Source organism: Pseudophryne corroboree, unplaced genomic scaffold (genome assembly GCF_028390025.1).
Source record: "Pseudophryne corroboree isolate aPseCor3 unplaced genomic scaffold, aPseCor3.hap2 scaffold_223, whole genome shotgun sequence".
In the NCBI taxonomy this organism is placed as follows: domain Eukaryota; kingdom Metazoa; phylum Chordata; class Amphibia; order Anura; family Myobatrachidae; genus Pseudophryne; species Pseudophryne corroboree.
The window spans coordinates 94131-109787 of record NW_026968879.1 but is presented as its reverse complement, the minus strand read 5'-3'; the positions used below and the strand labels follow the sequence as shown (position 1 = coordinate 109787).

The following is a 15657-nucleotide window of genomic DNA, read 5'->3' as shown; positions in this document are numbered from 1 at the left end:
TAGTATCTCACCTGGCAGGTAAGTAGGAGTTGGGCTAGAGCTGTGGAGGATTGCTGCTCGGGCACCCCCTGTCAAGTGAAGGAGATCCAACTGAGGCAGCACAAGGGAACTCTCGAAAGAAGAACAAGGCTAGAGGAAGATCTGAGACAAAGAAATCTGACTTTTACCAGAGCTGACCAGAGGAAAGCACAAACACAGTCCCCCACTACCACAAATAATGCAGTCGAGTTTCCCACATTTGGGGAAATCACAGGGGTCAGCATACCCAGAGTGCAATGAATGAACCTCACCCTGGGAGAACAATCTTCATGACCATGGTATCGCCTATGCAAAATAAGTATGACTTGGGATAGGGCTGGGGAGGGCCGCTGCTCAGGCACATCTCTGTCAAGTAAAGGAGATTCAACTGAGGCAACACAAGGGAACTCTCATCTGGGGACAACAACTGCAGGGAGAACACATATTTTCAGATGAACATGGGAGGGCAGAAGGCTGCCTAATACTGAAGCACCCCCAAACAACAAACCAAATGCAACTAGTGCAAGCATTCCTGGGGGAAGGCCTGCAGCAGATGGATTTGCATATGGTGATGTCATCCAAGCAGTGGGTCAAAGTTGGCTTCAACCCTCGTCTGCATATGAAAATAAAAATGGGGTGTGCAGGGCATGGCGGCCTTTTGCGGCGCTTGGATGACCCCTAGTTCGCATTAAACACCTCCACCCTCCTTCGGTGTGGGGCTCATGTTGGCCATGCCCCAGCCCCTGAAGCATTCAAGCTGATTTCTTGCAGCAGCTTGGCACTGTAACAGCTCCAGAGCTGCTCTGTAAGGCAAGTAAAAGGGTGTGGGCCCTGCAGCACTACCTGTAGTTTGCATTGTGCATCGGAAGGCACAAAGTAAGCAGACAGGAGGAGAAGTCAGGATAGTGCACAAGGGTGTAGAAGGGAGGGGCTCAAGAAAAAAGAAGTGGAAACAGACAGCAAACTAGGCTGGAGAGAGATCTGAGACAAAGAGATCTGAATTATATGAGAGCCGACTAGGGGAAACACAAATTATGCAGTCAAGTTTCCCACATTTGGGGAAATCGCAGGGGCAGCACACCCAGAGTGCAATGGGTGAGCCTTGCCCTGGGAGAAGCAACTTCATGATCATAGTATCTCACCTGGCAGGTAAGTAGGAGTTGGGCTAGAGCTGGGGAGGGTCGCTGCTCGGGCACCCCCCTGTCAAGTGAAGGAGATCCAACTGAGGCAGCACAATGGAACTCTTGAAAGAAGAACAAGGCTAGAGGAAGATCTGAGACAAAGAAATCTGACTTTTACCAGAGCTGACCAGAGGAAAGCACAAACACAGTCCCCCACTACCACAAATAATGCAGTTGAGTTTCCCACATTTGGGGAAATCACAGAGGTCAGCATACCCAGAACGCAATGAATGAACCTAACCCTGGGAGAACAATCTTCATGACCATGGTATCTCCTATGCAAAATAAGTATGATTTGGGATAGGGCTGGGGAGGGCCGCTGCTCAGGCACATCTCTGTCAAGTAAAGGAGATTCAACTGAGGCAGCACAAGGGAACTCTCATCTGGGGACAACAACTGCAGGGAGAACACATATTTTCAGATGAACATGGGAGGGCAGAAGGCTGCCTAATACTGAAGCACCCCCAAACAACAAACCAAATGCAACAACTAGTGCAAGCATTCCTGGGGGAAGGCCTGCCGCAGATGGATTTGCATATGGTGATGTCATCCAAGCAGTGGGTCAAAGTTGGCTTCAACCCTCGTCTGCATATGAAAAGAGAAAAGGGGCATGCAGGGCATGGCGGCCTTTTGCGGCGCTTGGCTGACCCCTAGTTCGCATTAAACACCTCCACCCTCCGTCGGTGTGGGGCTCATGTTGGCTATGCCCCAGCCCCTGAAGCATTCAAGCTGATTTCTTGCTGCAGCTGGGCACTGTAACAGCTCCAGAGCTGCTCTGTAAGGCAAGTAAAAGGGTGTGGGCCCTGCAGCACTACCTGTAGTTTGCATTGTGCGTTGGAAGGCACAAAGTAAGCAGACAGGAGAAGTCAGGAGAGTGCACAAGGGCATAGAAGGCAGCGGCTCAAGAAAAGAGAAGTGGAAACAGACAGCAAACTAGGCTGGAGAGAGACCTGAGACAAAGAGATCTGAATTATACGAGAGCCGACCAGGGGAAACACAAATTATGCAGTCAAGTTTCCCACAGGAGTATATAGGATACGACCCAGTGGTACCTGACGACATAGATACTAACAGCTATTTAATAACATTACGCTAGAAAGTGATTATTAGCAACATATATATCTATATAAACAACCCCGCCAGGGTTGTGCCTTCAAAAATAATCACACACGGACACGCTTTTTAAACCTTTTTTTCACATCTCTTTATTTTTCTTATGCACATGTATGTTAGTTCTGTGATTTTAACCTTTATGTTTCACTGCAGTTTGGGATAATAATATTAATATTTATCCAATTTTAATACATACTTAATAAAGGTTATATTTTATGATTCATTCATTCTGTCCAGTGCGTCAACAGTGCAGATTTCTTCTTGTTTTTTCTCCCAAATTCTATAACAATGACAGTAAATGTTGTTTCTTTTCAAACAGAACTTTCTTGACCATGCTTCTTTCTTGAAAGATCTGGGAGCACATGGAAAACAGTACAAACCATGCAGTATCACAAGAGCCTTTATTTGATCTTTCATGAAGATAGAGCAGAATTGAGGACACGTCAACAATTTCTGCCGAAGGTGGTTCATCTTTCCACATGGTGCCTTTGGCCACTGACACCTTCGTTGAGTCAAAGTCTCTGGCTGTGGTCAGAACTTTGAAAATTTATGTCACCAGAACGGTTCAGATTAGGAAAACAGAGGCTCTGTTTGTCCTGTATGCTCCCAACAGGATTGGGTGTCCTGCTTCCATGTAGACCATTATGCGCTGGATCTGTGGTAAGATTCAGCATGCTCATTCCATGGCAGGATTGCCGTTACTGAATTAGGTGAAGACCCATTCTACTAGAAAGGTGGGTTCATCCTGGGCAGCTGGTCGGGGAGTCTCGGCATTGCAACTTTGCCGAGCAGCTATTTAGTAAACACTTTTGCTAAGTTTTAAAAGTTTTAGAGTAAAGGAGATTCAACTGAGGCAGCACAAGGGAACTCCCATCTGGGGACAACAACTGCAGTGAGAACACATATTTTCAGATGAACATGGGAGGGCAGAAGGCTGCCTAATACTGAAGCACCCCCAAACGACAAACCAAATGCAACAACTAGTACAAGCATTCCTGGGGGAAGGTCTGCAGAAGACGGATTTGCATACAGTGATGTCATCCAAGCAGTGGGCCAAAGTAGGCTGGAACCCTCATCTGCATATGAAAAGAGAAAAGGGGTATGCAGGGCATGGCGGCCTTTTGCGGCGCTTGGATGACCCTTAGTTCGCATTAAACACCCCCACCCTCCTTCGGTGTGGGGCTCATGTTGGCCATGCCCCAGCCCCTGAAGCATTCAAGCTGATTTCTTGCAGCAGCTTGGCACTGTAACAGCTCCAGAGCTGCTCTGTAAGGCAAGTAAAAGGGTGTGGGCCCTGCAGCACTACCTGTAGTTTGCATTGTGCATTGGAAGGCACAAAGTAAGCAGACAGGAGGAGAAGTCACGATAGTCCACAAGGGTATAGAAGGGAGGGGCTCAAGAAAAAAGAAGTGGAAACAGACAGCAAACTAGGCTGGAAAGAGACCTGAGACAAAGAGATCTGAATTATATGAGAGCCGACCAGGGGAAACACAAATTATGCAGTCAAGTTTCCCACATTTGGGGAAATCGCAGGGGCAGCACACCCAGGTGAGATACTATAATCAGGACGGTGCTTCTCCCAGGGCAAGGCTCACCCATTGCACTCTGGGTGTGCTGCTCCTACGATTTCCCCAAATGTGGGACACTTGACTGCATAATTTGTGTTTCCTCTGGTCGGCTCTCGTATAATTCAGATCTCTTTGTCTCAGGTCTCTCTCCAGCCTAGTTTGCTGTCTGTTTCCACTTCTTTTTTCTTGAGCCCCTCCCTTCTATACCCTTGTGCACTATCCTGACTTCTCCTCCCGTCTGCTTACTTTGTGCCTTCCAATGCACAATGCAAACTACAGGTAGTGCTGCAGGGCCCACACCCTTTTACTTGCCTTACAGAGCAGCTCTGGAGCTGTTACAGTGCCCAGCTGCTGCAAGAAATCAGCTTGAATGCTTCATGGGATGGGGCATGGCCAACATGAGCCCCACACCAAAGGAGGGTGGGGGTGTTTAATGCGATCTAGGGGTCATCCAAGCACCGCAAAAGGCTGCCATGCCCTGCACGCCCCTTTTCTCTTTTCATATGCAGATGAGGGTTGAAGCCAACTTTGACCCACTGCTTGGATAACATCACCATATGCAAATCCATCTGCTGCAGGCCTTCCCCCAGGAATGCTTGCACTAGTTGTTGCATTTGGTTTGTTGTTTGGGGGTGCTTCAGTATTAGGCAGCCTTCTGCCCTCCCATGTTCATCTGAAAATATGTGTTCTCCCTGCAGTTGTTGTCCCCAGATGAGAGTTCCCTTGTGCTGCCTCAGTTGAATCTCCTTTACTTGACAGAGATGTGCCTGAGCAGCGGCCCTCCCCAGCCCTATCCCAAATCATACTTATTTTGCATAGGAGACACCATGGTCATGAAAATTGTTCACCCAGGGTGAGGTTCATTCATTGCATTCTGGGTATGCTGACCTCTGTGATTTCCCCAAATGTGGGAAACTCGCCTGCATTATTTGTGGTAGTGGGGGACTGTGTTTGTGTTTTCCGCTGGTCAGCTCTGGTAAAAGTCAGATTTCTTTGTCTCAGATCTTCCTCTAGCCTTGTTCTTCTTTCGAGAGTTCCATTGTGCTGCCTCAGTTGGATCTCCTTCACTTGACAGGGGGGTGCCCGAGCAGCGACCCTCCCCAGCTCTAGCCCAACTCCTACTTACCTGCCAGGTGAGATACTATGATCTTGAAGGTGCTTCTCCCAGGGCAAGGCTCACCCATTGCACTCTGGGTGTGCTGCCCCTGCGATTTCCCCAAATGTGGGAAACTTGACTGCATAATTTGTGTTTCCCCTGGTCGACTCTCGTATAATTCAGATCTCTTTGTCTCAGGTCTCTCTCCAGCCTAGTTTGCTGTCTGTTTCCACTTCTCTTTTCTTGAGCCGCTCCCTTCTATGCCCTTGCGCACTATCCTGACTTCTCCCGTCTGCTTACTTTGTGCCTTCCAACGCACAATGTGAACTACAGGTAGTGCTGCAGGGCCCACACCCTTTTATTTGCCTTACAGAGCAGCTCTGGAGCTGTTACAGTGCCCAGCTGCTGCAAGAAATCAGCTTGAATGCTTCAGGGGCTGGGGCATAGCCAACATGAGCCCCACACCGAAGGAGGGTGGAGGTGTTTAATGCGAACTAGGGGTCATCCAAGCGCCGCAAAAGGCCGCCATGCCCTGCATAACCCTTTTCTCTTTTCATATGCAGATGAGGGTTCCAGCCAACTTTGGCCCACTGCTTGGATGACATCACCGTATGCAAATTCGTCTCCTGCAGACCTTCCCCCAGGAATGCTTGTACTAGTTATTGCATATGGTTTGATATTTGATGGTGCTTCAGTATTAGGCAGCCTTCCGCCCTCCCATGTTCATCTGAAAAGATGTGGTCTCCCTGCAGTTGTTGTCCCCAGACGAGAGTTCCCTTGTGCCTCCTCAGTTGAATCTCCTTAACTTGACGGGGGAGGGGCTTGCCCGAGCAGCCACCCTCCCCAGCCCTATCCGAACTCATACTTATTTTGCATATGAGATCTCTATATCATGAAGATTGTTCTCACAGGGTGAGGTTCATCCATTATATTTTAAAATAGGAAGGTTCAAATTACATATTTGAATTGCATCTATGTGCTGGATTCAAATGTCCCCCCCCCCTTCCTTTCTCAATTGTGCCCGTCAGCAGCTATTCTAAGGTTGCTGCCAATGGGTGTGACACATTAATTTCTTCTGTGGGGTACACTGGACTCCACAAGGATTCACATTGGGGTGTAGAGTAGGATCTTGATCTGAGGCACCAACCGGCTCAAAGCTTTTGACTGTTCCCAAGATGCTCAGCGCATTCTCCTCTATAACCCCGCTTCCATGAACAGGGAGCTCAGTTTGTAGTTGGTGCCTTCAGTAGCAGGCCACTTAACAGGGGCCTGCCTCAGGCAGCCTATTCTTAGCTATTAATTTTGACAAGAAAATAAGAACTTTTTTTATGAGAATCTACAAGGGCTGCAGCAGGCTAGGTCTAATAGACATCTTTACTGCAGCTTCATCACTCCCAGCGGCGCTGTATACTCCCGTGCCCTGGTTGCTGGATCACTGCAGCGGAGGCTCCGGTTTCTTCCTAAGGTCAGTCACACACACACCGCCCTTCCGGATCACGAGGCCGCTGATGAAGGGGAGCGTGGCCGTAGGGGGTGGACCGTGTGCGCACTGGCGTGGACACTGATTACTGGGCAGCCGCTCCACAAGCCACCAGGTACAGTTAAGGAGCACAGGTCTGGGGGTTTTTCTCCCATATTAAACCAATTTTGTACTGCCCACAGCGCATTGTGATAGGTAATAGGGCCTGATTCAGGTTGGGTTGCAATCACAATAAGCGATCCAACTGCAAAAATTGCTAAGAGCATACGCATGTGCCTGCATTTTCTGCGGCACCCCGCAGAGAATGCGATCGCCTCTGCCTGTCAATCGGGGCAGGGGGGGAGAGGGGGGTCAGCAACACTCCATTTCCAAGTCAGGGATGAAGCGGTGCGGGGGCAAGGCTTCAAAATGGGGTCTGCAACGGAGGAGACACAGGGGGCGTGGTCACAGCGGCTGTATGACATCACATTCAGCCGCTGTGATCACAAAAATGGTGGCGGCTTCCTGCGCGCACATACAGTCTGCACCAGCAGAAGGCTACACCATTTTTTATGATCACGCTGAACTGCAGTGCGACTGCAATTACAGCATGGTCAAGAAGGGAGGCGTCATGCTGGGTGGCCATGTCCTGTCACTGTGCAGGAGCCAGCACCGCTCACACACTAGTCACCGGGTGCAGCCCCCAACCCCCGGGACACCCGGAGCAACAAAATGTAGATTCAGGCCACCAGGCCACGCCCCTACCTATGAAACCATGCCTCCTTTTTACCATTGCGCTGCTTATCTGCGCGCACTGCATTACAATCTCCTTCGCCACCTCTCTGGGTGTCACCAGTGATAGTGACACCTCTGCCATGCTTGTAGCAGCTGGTCCTCTACGCCTCAAGCCCTGAGTGTTTGCCCTTGTGACTTGTTGATCATCATAGCAAAGCAGATGCTTACAGAAAACTGCAGGGGCTTAGATTGAAAATAAAAAAATTGATGGGTATAAGGTAGAGAGGAGCGGGTTCGGTTCTCCGAGAACCGAATTCCCCACGAACTCCACGTGGTTTACACTGGTCCGAGGCAGGCTCGGTTGTTCCCGCCTGACTCGGAAAACCTGAACAAGGGAAAATGTCATCATCCCGCTGTCGGATTCTCGCGAGATTCGGATTTCATATAAAGAGCTGCGCGTTGCCGCCATTTTTACTCGTGCATTGAAGAGAGAGTGGAGAGGACGTGGCTATGTTCTCTCAGTGGAAATCTCAATATCAGTGCTCAGTATCAGTGGTTACTTATTGCTGCTCAGTAATACTAGTAGTGTGTCTCTCCTGCTCAGTGTCAGTTCTCAGTAGTATCCTCATCAGTGCTCAGTATCACTGCTCATTGTCTTGTGCTGCATTGTGGTGCTCAGCATACTACAGTACATTACTAATAGTCCAGTGCTGCATCTTGCTGCTCAGTGTCAGTTCTAGTATCCTCATCAGTGCTCACTATCACTGCTCATTACATTGTGGTGTTCTGTATACTACTGTAACATAGTAATATAGTAACATATAGTAATATAGTTTTTGAGGTTGAAAAGAGGCAAATTGCCCATCGTGTTCAACCTGTTTTAAGTTGTGATGATTCTACATACTTGCTGAATAATGTTTTATGACTAGTTAACTACTACAACTCATGTTACCCCCGGATTAACCATGTTGATATTTTAAGTATTATAACCTTGGATAGCTTTTTCATTCAGAAATGTATCCATTCCTTTTTTAAATCCAATTACAGAGTCCACCATTACCACCTTCCCTGGCAGGGAATTCCACATCCTGATTGCCCTAACAGTGAAGATCATAGTATCTCACCTGGCAGGTAAGTAGGAGTTGGGCTAGAGCTGTGGAGGATTGCTGCTTGGGCACCCCCTGTCAAGTGAAGGAGATCCAACTGAGGCAGCACAAGGGAACTCTCGAAAGAAGAACAAGGCTAGAGGAAGATCTGAGACAAAGAAATCTGACTTTTACCAGAGCTGACCAGAGGAAAGCACAAACACAGTCCCCCACTACCACAAATAATGCAGTCGAGTTTCCCACATTTGGGGAAATCACAGGGGTCAGCATACCCAGAATGCAATGAATGAACCTCACCCTGGGAGAACAATCTTCATGACCATGGTATCTCCTATGCAAAATAAGTATGATTTGGGATAGGGCTGGGGAGGGCCGCTGCTCAGGCACATCTCTGTCAAGTAAAGGAGATTCAACTGAGGCAGCACAAGGGAACTCTCATCTGGGGACAACAACTGCAGGGAGAACACATATTTTCAGATGAACATGGGAGGGCAGAAGGCTGCCTAAAACTGAAGCACCCCCAAACAACAAACCAAATGCAACTACTAGTGCAAGCATTCCTGGGGGAAGGTCTGCAGCAGATGGATTTGCATACGGTGATGTCATCCAAGCAGTGGGCCAAAGTTGGCTGGAACCCTCATCTGCATATAAAAAGAGAAAAGGGGCATGCAGGGCATGGCGGCCTTTTGCAGTGCTTGGATGACCCCTAGTTCGCATTAAACACCCCCACCCTCCTTTGGTGTGGGGCTCATGTTGGCCATGCCCCATCCCCTGAAGCATTCATGCTGATTTCTTGCAGCAGCTGGGCACTGTAACAGCTCCAGAGCTGCTCTGTAAGGCAAGTAAAAGGGTGTGGGCCCTGCAGCACCACCTGTAGTTCGCATTGTGCGTTGGAAGGCACAAAGTAAGCAGACGGGAGGAGAAGTCAGGATAGTACACAAGGGCATCCTTTTCTCTTAGTCCGTAGAGGATGCTGGGGTCACATTAAGAACCATGGGGTATAGACGGGATCCGCAAGAGACATGGGCACTTTAAGACTTTCAAAGGGTGTGAACTGGCTCCTCCCTCTATGCCCCTCCTCCAGACTCCAGTTATAGGAACTGTGCCCAGGGAGACGGACATTTCGAGGAAAGGATTTATTGTTAAACTAAGGTGAGCATCTTACCAGCTCACACCTTAAGCATGCCGCAGAACGTGGCATTCAACAGAACACAAGCCAACGGCATGAACAATTGCAGCAAAAAGCTGACCAGAACCGTAACACAACATGTGTATAACCACAAGTAATAACTGCAGACACAGTATGGACTGGGACGGGTGCCCAGCATCCTCTACGTACTAAGAGAAAAGGATTTACCGGTAGGTATTAAAATCCTATTTTCTCATACGACCTAGAGGATGCTGGGGTCACATTAAGAACCATGGGGTTATACCAAAGCTCTTGAACGGGTGGGAGAGTGCGTACGACTCTGCAGCACCGAATGACCCAACTTGAGGTTATCATCAGCCAAGGTATCAAACTTGTAAAACTTAGCAAAAGTGTTTACTAAATAGCTGCTCGGCAAAGTTGCAATGCCGAGACTCCCCGACCAGCTGCCCAGGATGAACCCACCTTTCTAGTAGAATGGGTCTTCACCTAATTCAGTAACGGCAATCCTGCCGTGGAATGAGCATGCTGAATCTTACCACAGATCCAGCGCATAATGGTCTGCATGGAAGCAGGACACCCAATCATGTTGGGAGCATACAGGACAAACAGAGCCTCTGTTTTCCTAATCTGAACCGTTCTGGTGACATAAATTTTCAAAGTTCTGACCACAGCCAGAGACTTTGACTCAACGAAGGTGTCAGTGGCCAAAGGCACCATGTGGAAAGATGAACCACCTTCGGCAGAAATTGTTGACGTGTCCTCAATTCTGCTCTATCTTCATGAAAGATCAAATAAAGGCTCTTGTGATACTGCATGGTTTGTACTGTTTTCCATGTGCTCCCAGATCTTTCAAGCAAGTAGCATGGTCAAGAAAGTTCTGTTTGAAAAGAAACAAACATTTACTGTCATTGTTATGCAAATAAACTTACATTAAAGCTAACAAGAAAGCACACTCGTTCTGTCTTTCAACTGATAAAAGAAACCCCAATAATATGGGGCATGCAAAAATTGAGATAAAACTCAGTTTTGCTCCTCTCCACGGAAATCTTTAATAAAAGGCGAAATATTTGTTAGTTCTGAAGAGAAACCAGAGCATGACCAAGATTCCACCTGTCGCCTGAGTGCCATGCCAGCAGTTCTCATTCAGCTCAAAGTGATCACCCAATTTGAATGAAAGAAAGCAGATTTCTCACCAGGCTTCCCCTTGCTATAAACATGGTTTGTACTCTTTTCCATGTGCTCCCAGATCTTTCAAACAATTAGTGTGGTCAAGAAAGTTCTGTTTGAAAAGAAACAAACATTTACTGTCATTTCTATGCAAATGAGCTTACATTAAAGCACACTCGTTCTATCTTTAAACCAATAAAATAAAACCCCAATAAGATGGGGCATGCAAAAATTGAGATAAAACTCAGTTTTGCTCCTCTCCACGGAAATCTTTAGTAAAAGGCGAAAGATTTGTTCGTTCTGAAGAGAAACCACAGCATGACCAAGATTCTACCTGTCGCCTGAGTGCCATGCCAGCAGTACTCATTCAGCTCAAAGTGAGCACCCAATTTGAAAGAAAGAAAGCAGATTTCTCACCAGGCTTCCCCTTGCTATAAACATGGTTTGTACTCTTTTCCATGTGCTCCCAGATCTTTCAAGCAATTAGTATAGTCAAGAAAGTTCTGTTTGAAAAGAAACAAACATTTACTGTCATTTCTACGCAAATGAGCTTACATTAAAGCACACTCGTTCTATCTTTAAACTGATAAAAGAAACCCCAATAAGACGGGGCATGCAAAAATTGAGATAAAACTCAGTTTTGCTCCTCTCCACGGAAATCTTTAGTAAAAGGCGAAAGATTTGTTCGTTCTGAAGAGAAACCCGAGCATGACCAAGATTCCACCTGTCGCCTGAGTGCCATGCCAGCAGTCCTCATTCAGCTCAAAGTGAGCACCCAATTTGAAAGAAAGAAAGCAGATTTCTCACCAGGCTTCCCCTTGCTATAAGCATGGTTTGTACTCTTTTCCATGTGCTCCCAGATCTTTCAAGCAATTAGTATGGTCAAGAAAGTTCTGCTTGAAAAGAAACAGACATTTATGGTCATTGTTATGCAAATAAACTTACATTAAAGCTAACAAGAAAGCACACTCGTTCTGTCTTTAATCCGATAAAAGAAACCCCAATAATATGGGGCAAGCAAAAATTGAGATAAAACTCAGTTTTGCTCCTCTCCACGGAAATCTTTAGTAAAAGGCGAAAGATTTGTTCGTTCTGAAGAGAAACCAGAGCATGACCAAGATTCCACCTGTCGCCTGAGTGCCGTGCCAGCAGTCCTCATTCAGATCAAAGTGAGCGCCCAATTTGAAAGAAAGCAGATTTCTCACCTGTCTTCTCCTTGCTATAAGCATGGTTTGTACTGTATTCCATGTGCTCCCAGATCTTTCAAGCAAGTAGCATGGTCAAGAAAGTTCTGTTTGAAAAGAAACAAACATTTACTGTCATTTCTATGCAAATGAGCTTACATTAAAGCACACTCATTCTATCTTTAAACCGATAAAAGAAACCCCAAAAAGATGGGGCATGCAAAAATTGAGATAAAACTCGGTTTTGCTCCTCTCCACGGAAATCTTTAGTAAAAGGCGAAAGATTTGTTCGTTCTGAAGAGAAACCAGAGCATGACCAAGATTTTTATCTGAAAATATGTGTTCTCCCTGCAGTTGTTGTCCCCAGATGAGAGTTCCCTTGTGCTGCCTCAGTTGAATCTCCTTTACTTCACAGGGGGATGCTCGAGCAGCGACCCTCCCCAGCTCTAGCCCAACTCCTACTTACCTGCCAGGTGAGATACTATGATCATGAAGGTGCTTCTCCCAGGGCAAGGCTCACCCATTGCACTCTGGGTGTGCTGCTTCTGCGATTTCCCCAAATGTGGGAAACTTGACTGCATAATTTGTGTTTCCCCTGGTCGGCTCTCGTATAATTCAGATCTCTTTGTCTCAGGTCTCTCTCCAGCCTAGTTTGCTGTCTGTTTCTACTTCTCTTTTCTTGAGCCGCTCCCTTCTATGCCCTTGCGCACTATCCTGACTTCTCCCGTCTGCTTACTTCGTGCCTTCCAACGCACAATGCAAACTACAGGTAGTGCTGCAGGACCCACACCCTTTTACTTGCCTTACAGAGCGTCTCTGGAGCAGTTACAGTGCCCAGCTGCTGCAAGAAATCAGCTTGAATGCTTCAGGGGCTGGGGAATAGCCAACATGAGCCCCACACCGAAGGAGGGTGGAGGTGTGTAATGCGAACTAGGGGTCATCCAAGCGCCGCAAAAGGCCGCCATGCCCTGCACGCCCCTTGTCTCTTTTCATATGCAGATGAGGGTTCCAGCCAACTTTGGCCCACTGCTTGGATGACATCACCGTATGCAAATCCGTCTTCTGCAGACCTTTTCCCAGGAATGCTTGTACTAGTTGTTGCATTTGGTTTGTTGTTTGGGGGTGCTTCAGTATTAGGCAGCCTTCTGCTCTCCCATTTTCATCTGAAAATATATGTTCTCCCTGCAGTTGTTGTCCCCAGATGAGAGTTCCCTTGTGCTGCCTCAGTTGAATCTCCTTTACTTGACAGAGATGTGCCTGAGCAGCGGCCCTCCCCAGCCCTATCCCAAATCATACTTATTTTGCATAGGAGATACCATTATCATGAAGATTGTTCTCCCAGGGTGAGGTTCATTCATTGCATTCTGGGTATGCTGACCCCTGTGATTTCCCCAAATGTGGGAAACTCGACTGCATTATTTGTTGTAGTGGGGGACTGTGTTTGTGCTTTCCTCTGGTCAGCTCTGGTAAAAGTCAGATTTCTATGTCTCAGATCTTCATCTAGCCTTGTTCTTTTTTCGAGAGTTTCCTTGTGCTGCCTCAGTTGGATCTCTTTCACTTGACAGGGGGGTGCCCCTACAGCGACCCTCCCCAGCTCTAGCCCAACTCCTACTTAACTGCCAGGTGAGATACTATGATCAGGAAGGTGCTTCTCCCAGGGCAAGGCTCACCCAATGCACTCTGGGTGTGCTGCTCCTACGATTTCCCCAAATGTGGGACACTTGATTACATAATTTGTGTTTTCTCTGGTCGGCTCTCGTGTAATTCAGATCTCTTTGTCTCAGGTCTCTCTCCAGCCTAGTTTGCTGTCTGTTTCCACTTCTCTTTTCTTGAGCCGCTCCCTTCTATGCCCTTGTGCACTATCCTGACTTCCCCGTCTGCTTACTTTGTGCCTTCCAATGCACAATGCAAACTACAGGTAGTGCTGCAGGGCCCACACCCTTTTACTTGCTTTACAGAGCAGCTCTGGAGCTGTTACAGTGCCCAGCTGCTGCAAGAAATCAGCTTGAATGCTTCAGGGGCTGGGGCATAGCCAACATGAGCCCCACACCGAAGGAGGGTGGAGGTGTTTAATGCGAACTAGGGGTCATCCAAGCGCCGCAAAAGGCCGCCATGCCCTGCACACCCCTTTTTTATTTTCATATGCAGACGAGGGTTGAAGCCAACTTTGACCCACTGCTTGGATGACATCACCATATGCAAATCCGTCTGCTGCAGGCCTTCCCCCAGGAATGCTTGCACTAGTAGTTGCATTTGGTTTGTTGTTTGGGGGTGCTTCAGTATTAGGCAGCCTTCTGCCCTCCCATGTTCATCTGAAAATATGTGTTCTCCCTGCAGTTGTTGTCCCCAGATGAGAGTTCCCTTGTGCTGCCTCAGTTGAATCTCCTTTACTTGACAGAGATGTGCCTGAGCAGCGGCCCTCCCCAGCCCTATCCCAAATCATACTTATTTTGCATAGGAGATACCATGGTCATGAAGATTGTTCTCCCAGGGTGAGGTTCATTCATTGCACTCTGGGTATGCTGACCCCTGTGATTTCCCCAAATGTGGGAAACTCGACTGCATTATTTGTGGTAGTGGGGGACTGTGTTTGTGCTTTCCTCTGGTCAGCTCTGGTAAAAGTCAGATTTCTTTGTCTCAGATCTTCCTCTAGCCTTGTTCTTCTTTCGAGAGTTCCCTTGTGCTGCCTCAGTTGGATCTCCTTCACTTGACAGGGGGTGCCCGAGCAGCAATCCTCCACAGCTCTAGCCCAACTCCTACTTACCTGCCAGGTGAGATACTATGATCTTCACTGTTAGGGCAATCAGGATGTGGAATTCCCTGCCAGGGAAGGTGGTAATGGCGGACTCTGTAATTGGATTTAAAAAAGGAATGGATACATTTCTGAATTAAAAAGCTATCCAAGGTTATAATACTTAAAATATCAACATGGTTAATCCGGGGGTAACATGAGTTATAGTAGCTAACTAGTCATAAAACATTATTCAGCAAGTATGTAGAATCATCACAACTTAAAACAGGTTGAACACGATGGGCAATTTGCCTCTATTCAACCTCAAAAACTATGTTACCATATGTTACTATATTACTATGTTACTGTAGTATACAGAACACCACAATGTAATGAGCAGTGATAGTGAGCACTGATGAGGATACTAGAACTGACACTGAGCAGCAAGATGCAGCACTGGACTATTAGTAATGTACTGTAGTATGCTGAGCACCACAATGCAGCACAAGACAATGAGCAGTGATACTGAGCACTGATGAGGATACTACTGAGAACTGACACTGAGCAGGAGAGACACACTACTAGTATTACTGAGCAGCAATAAGTAACCACTGATACTGAGCACTGATATTGAGATTTCCACTGAGAGAACATAGCCACGTCCTCTCCGCTCTCTCTTCAATGCACGAGTAAAAATGGCGGCAACGCGCAGCTCTTTATATGGAATCCGAATCTCGCGAGAATCCGACAGCGGGATGATGACATTTTCCCTTGTTCAGGTTTTCCGAGTCAGGCGGGAACAACCGAGCCTGCCTCGGACCAGTGTAAACCACGTGGAGTTCGTCGGGAATTCGGTTCTCGGAGAACCGAACCCGCTCCTCTATATATACTATATTACTATGTTACTGTAGTATACAGAACACCACAATGCAATGAGCAGTGATAGTGAGCACTGATGAGGATACTAGAACTGACACTGAGCAGCAAGATGCAGCACTGGACTATTAGTAATGTACTGTAGTATGCTGAGCACCACAATGCAGCACAAGACAATGAGCAGTGATACTGAGCACTGATGAGGATACTACTGAGAACTGACACTGAGCAGGAGAGACACACTACTAGTATTACTGAGCAGCAATAAGTAAC

At 47.3% G+C, this 15657-nt stretch overlaps 15 non-coding genes and 1 pseudogene across 15 annotated transcripts; 7 read left to right on the top strand and 9 right to left on the bottom strand.

Moving 5' to 3' along the window:
* Positions 1–177: 177 nt before the first annotated feature.
* LOC135008973 (U1 spliceosomal RNA) lies at positions 178–341 on the bottom strand. The gene has a single exon (XR_010208573.1). It is a non-coding gene; the product is annotated as a U1 spliceosomal RNA (small nuclear RNA).
* Positions 342–1040: 699 nt separating this feature from the next.
* LOC135008812 (U1 spliceosomal RNA) lies at positions 1041–1175 on the bottom strand (annotated as a pseudogene).
* A 152-nt stretch (positions 1176–1327) lies between these two features.
* On the bottom strand, positions 1328–1491 carry LOC135008609 (U1 spliceosomal RNA). The gene has a single exon (XR_010208263.1). It is a non-coding gene; the product is annotated as a U1 spliceosomal RNA (small nuclear RNA).
* A 2361-nt stretch (positions 1492–3852) lies between these two features.
* Positions 3853–4008, top strand: LOC135008899 (U1 spliceosomal RNA). Its single transcript, XR_010208501.1, has one exon. It is a non-coding gene; the product is annotated as a U1 spliceosomal RNA (small nuclear RNA).
* A 674-nt stretch (positions 4009–4682) lies between these two features.
* On the top strand, positions 4683–4846 carry LOC135008688 (U1 spliceosomal RNA). Its single transcript, XR_010208340.1, has one exon. It is a non-coding gene; the product is annotated as a U1 spliceosomal RNA (small nuclear RNA).
* Positions 4847–4998: 152 nt separating this feature from the next.
* Positions 4999–5161, top strand: LOC135008750 (U1 spliceosomal RNA). The gene has a single exon (XR_010208397.1). It is a non-coding gene; the product is annotated as a U1 spliceosomal RNA (small nuclear RNA).
* Positions 5162–8460: 3299 nt separating this feature from the next.
* LOC135008682 (U1 spliceosomal RNA) lies at positions 8461–8624 on the bottom strand. Its single transcript, XR_010208334.1, has one exon. It is a non-coding gene; the product is annotated as a U1 spliceosomal RNA (small nuclear RNA).
* A 1782-nt stretch (positions 8625–10406) lies between these two features.
* Positions 10407–10522, bottom strand: LOC135008949 (U5 spliceosomal RNA). The gene has a single exon (XR_010208549.1). It is a non-coding gene; the product is annotated as a U5 spliceosomal RNA (small nuclear RNA).
* A 275-nt stretch (positions 10523–10797) lies between these two features.
* Positions 10798–10913, bottom strand: LOC135008931 (U5 spliceosomal RNA). The gene has a single exon (XR_010208532.1). It is a non-coding gene; the product is annotated as a U5 spliceosomal RNA (small nuclear RNA).
* A 274-nt stretch (positions 10914–11187) lies between these two features.
* On the bottom strand, positions 11188–11303 carry LOC135008926 (U5 spliceosomal RNA). Its single transcript, XR_010208527.1, has one exon. It is a non-coding gene; the product is annotated as a U5 spliceosomal RNA (small nuclear RNA).
* Positions 11304–11589: 286 nt separating this feature from the next.
* On the bottom strand, positions 11590–11705 carry LOC135008925 (U5 spliceosomal RNA). Its single transcript, XR_010208526.1, has one exon. It is a non-coding gene; the product is annotated as a U5 spliceosomal RNA (small nuclear RNA).
* Positions 11706–11975: 270 nt separating this feature from the next.
* On the bottom strand, positions 11976–12091 carry LOC135008907 (U5 spliceosomal RNA). Its single transcript, XR_010208509.1, has one exon. It is a non-coding gene; the product is annotated as a U5 spliceosomal RNA (small nuclear RNA).
* A 144-nt stretch (positions 12092–12235) lies between these two features.
* LOC135008771 (U1 spliceosomal RNA) lies at positions 12236–12398 on the top strand. The gene has a single exon (XR_010208417.1). It is a non-coding gene; the product is annotated as a U1 spliceosomal RNA (small nuclear RNA).
* A 671-nt stretch (positions 12399–13069) lies between these two features.
* On the top strand, positions 13070–13233 carry LOC135008572 (U1 spliceosomal RNA). Its single transcript, XR_010208226.1, has one exon. It is a non-coding gene; the product is annotated as a U1 spliceosomal RNA (small nuclear RNA).
* Positions 13234–13385: 152 nt separating this feature from the next.
* LOC135008869 (U1 spliceosomal RNA) lies at positions 13386–13548 on the top strand. The gene has a single exon (XR_010208484.1). It is a non-coding gene; the product is annotated as a U1 spliceosomal RNA (small nuclear RNA).
* Positions 13549–14218: 670 nt separating this feature from the next.
* LOC135008548 (U1 spliceosomal RNA) lies at positions 14219–14382 on the top strand. Its single transcript, XR_010208203.1, has one exon. It is a non-coding gene; the product is annotated as a U1 spliceosomal RNA (small nuclear RNA).
* Positions 14383–15657: the final 1275 nt, after the last annotated feature.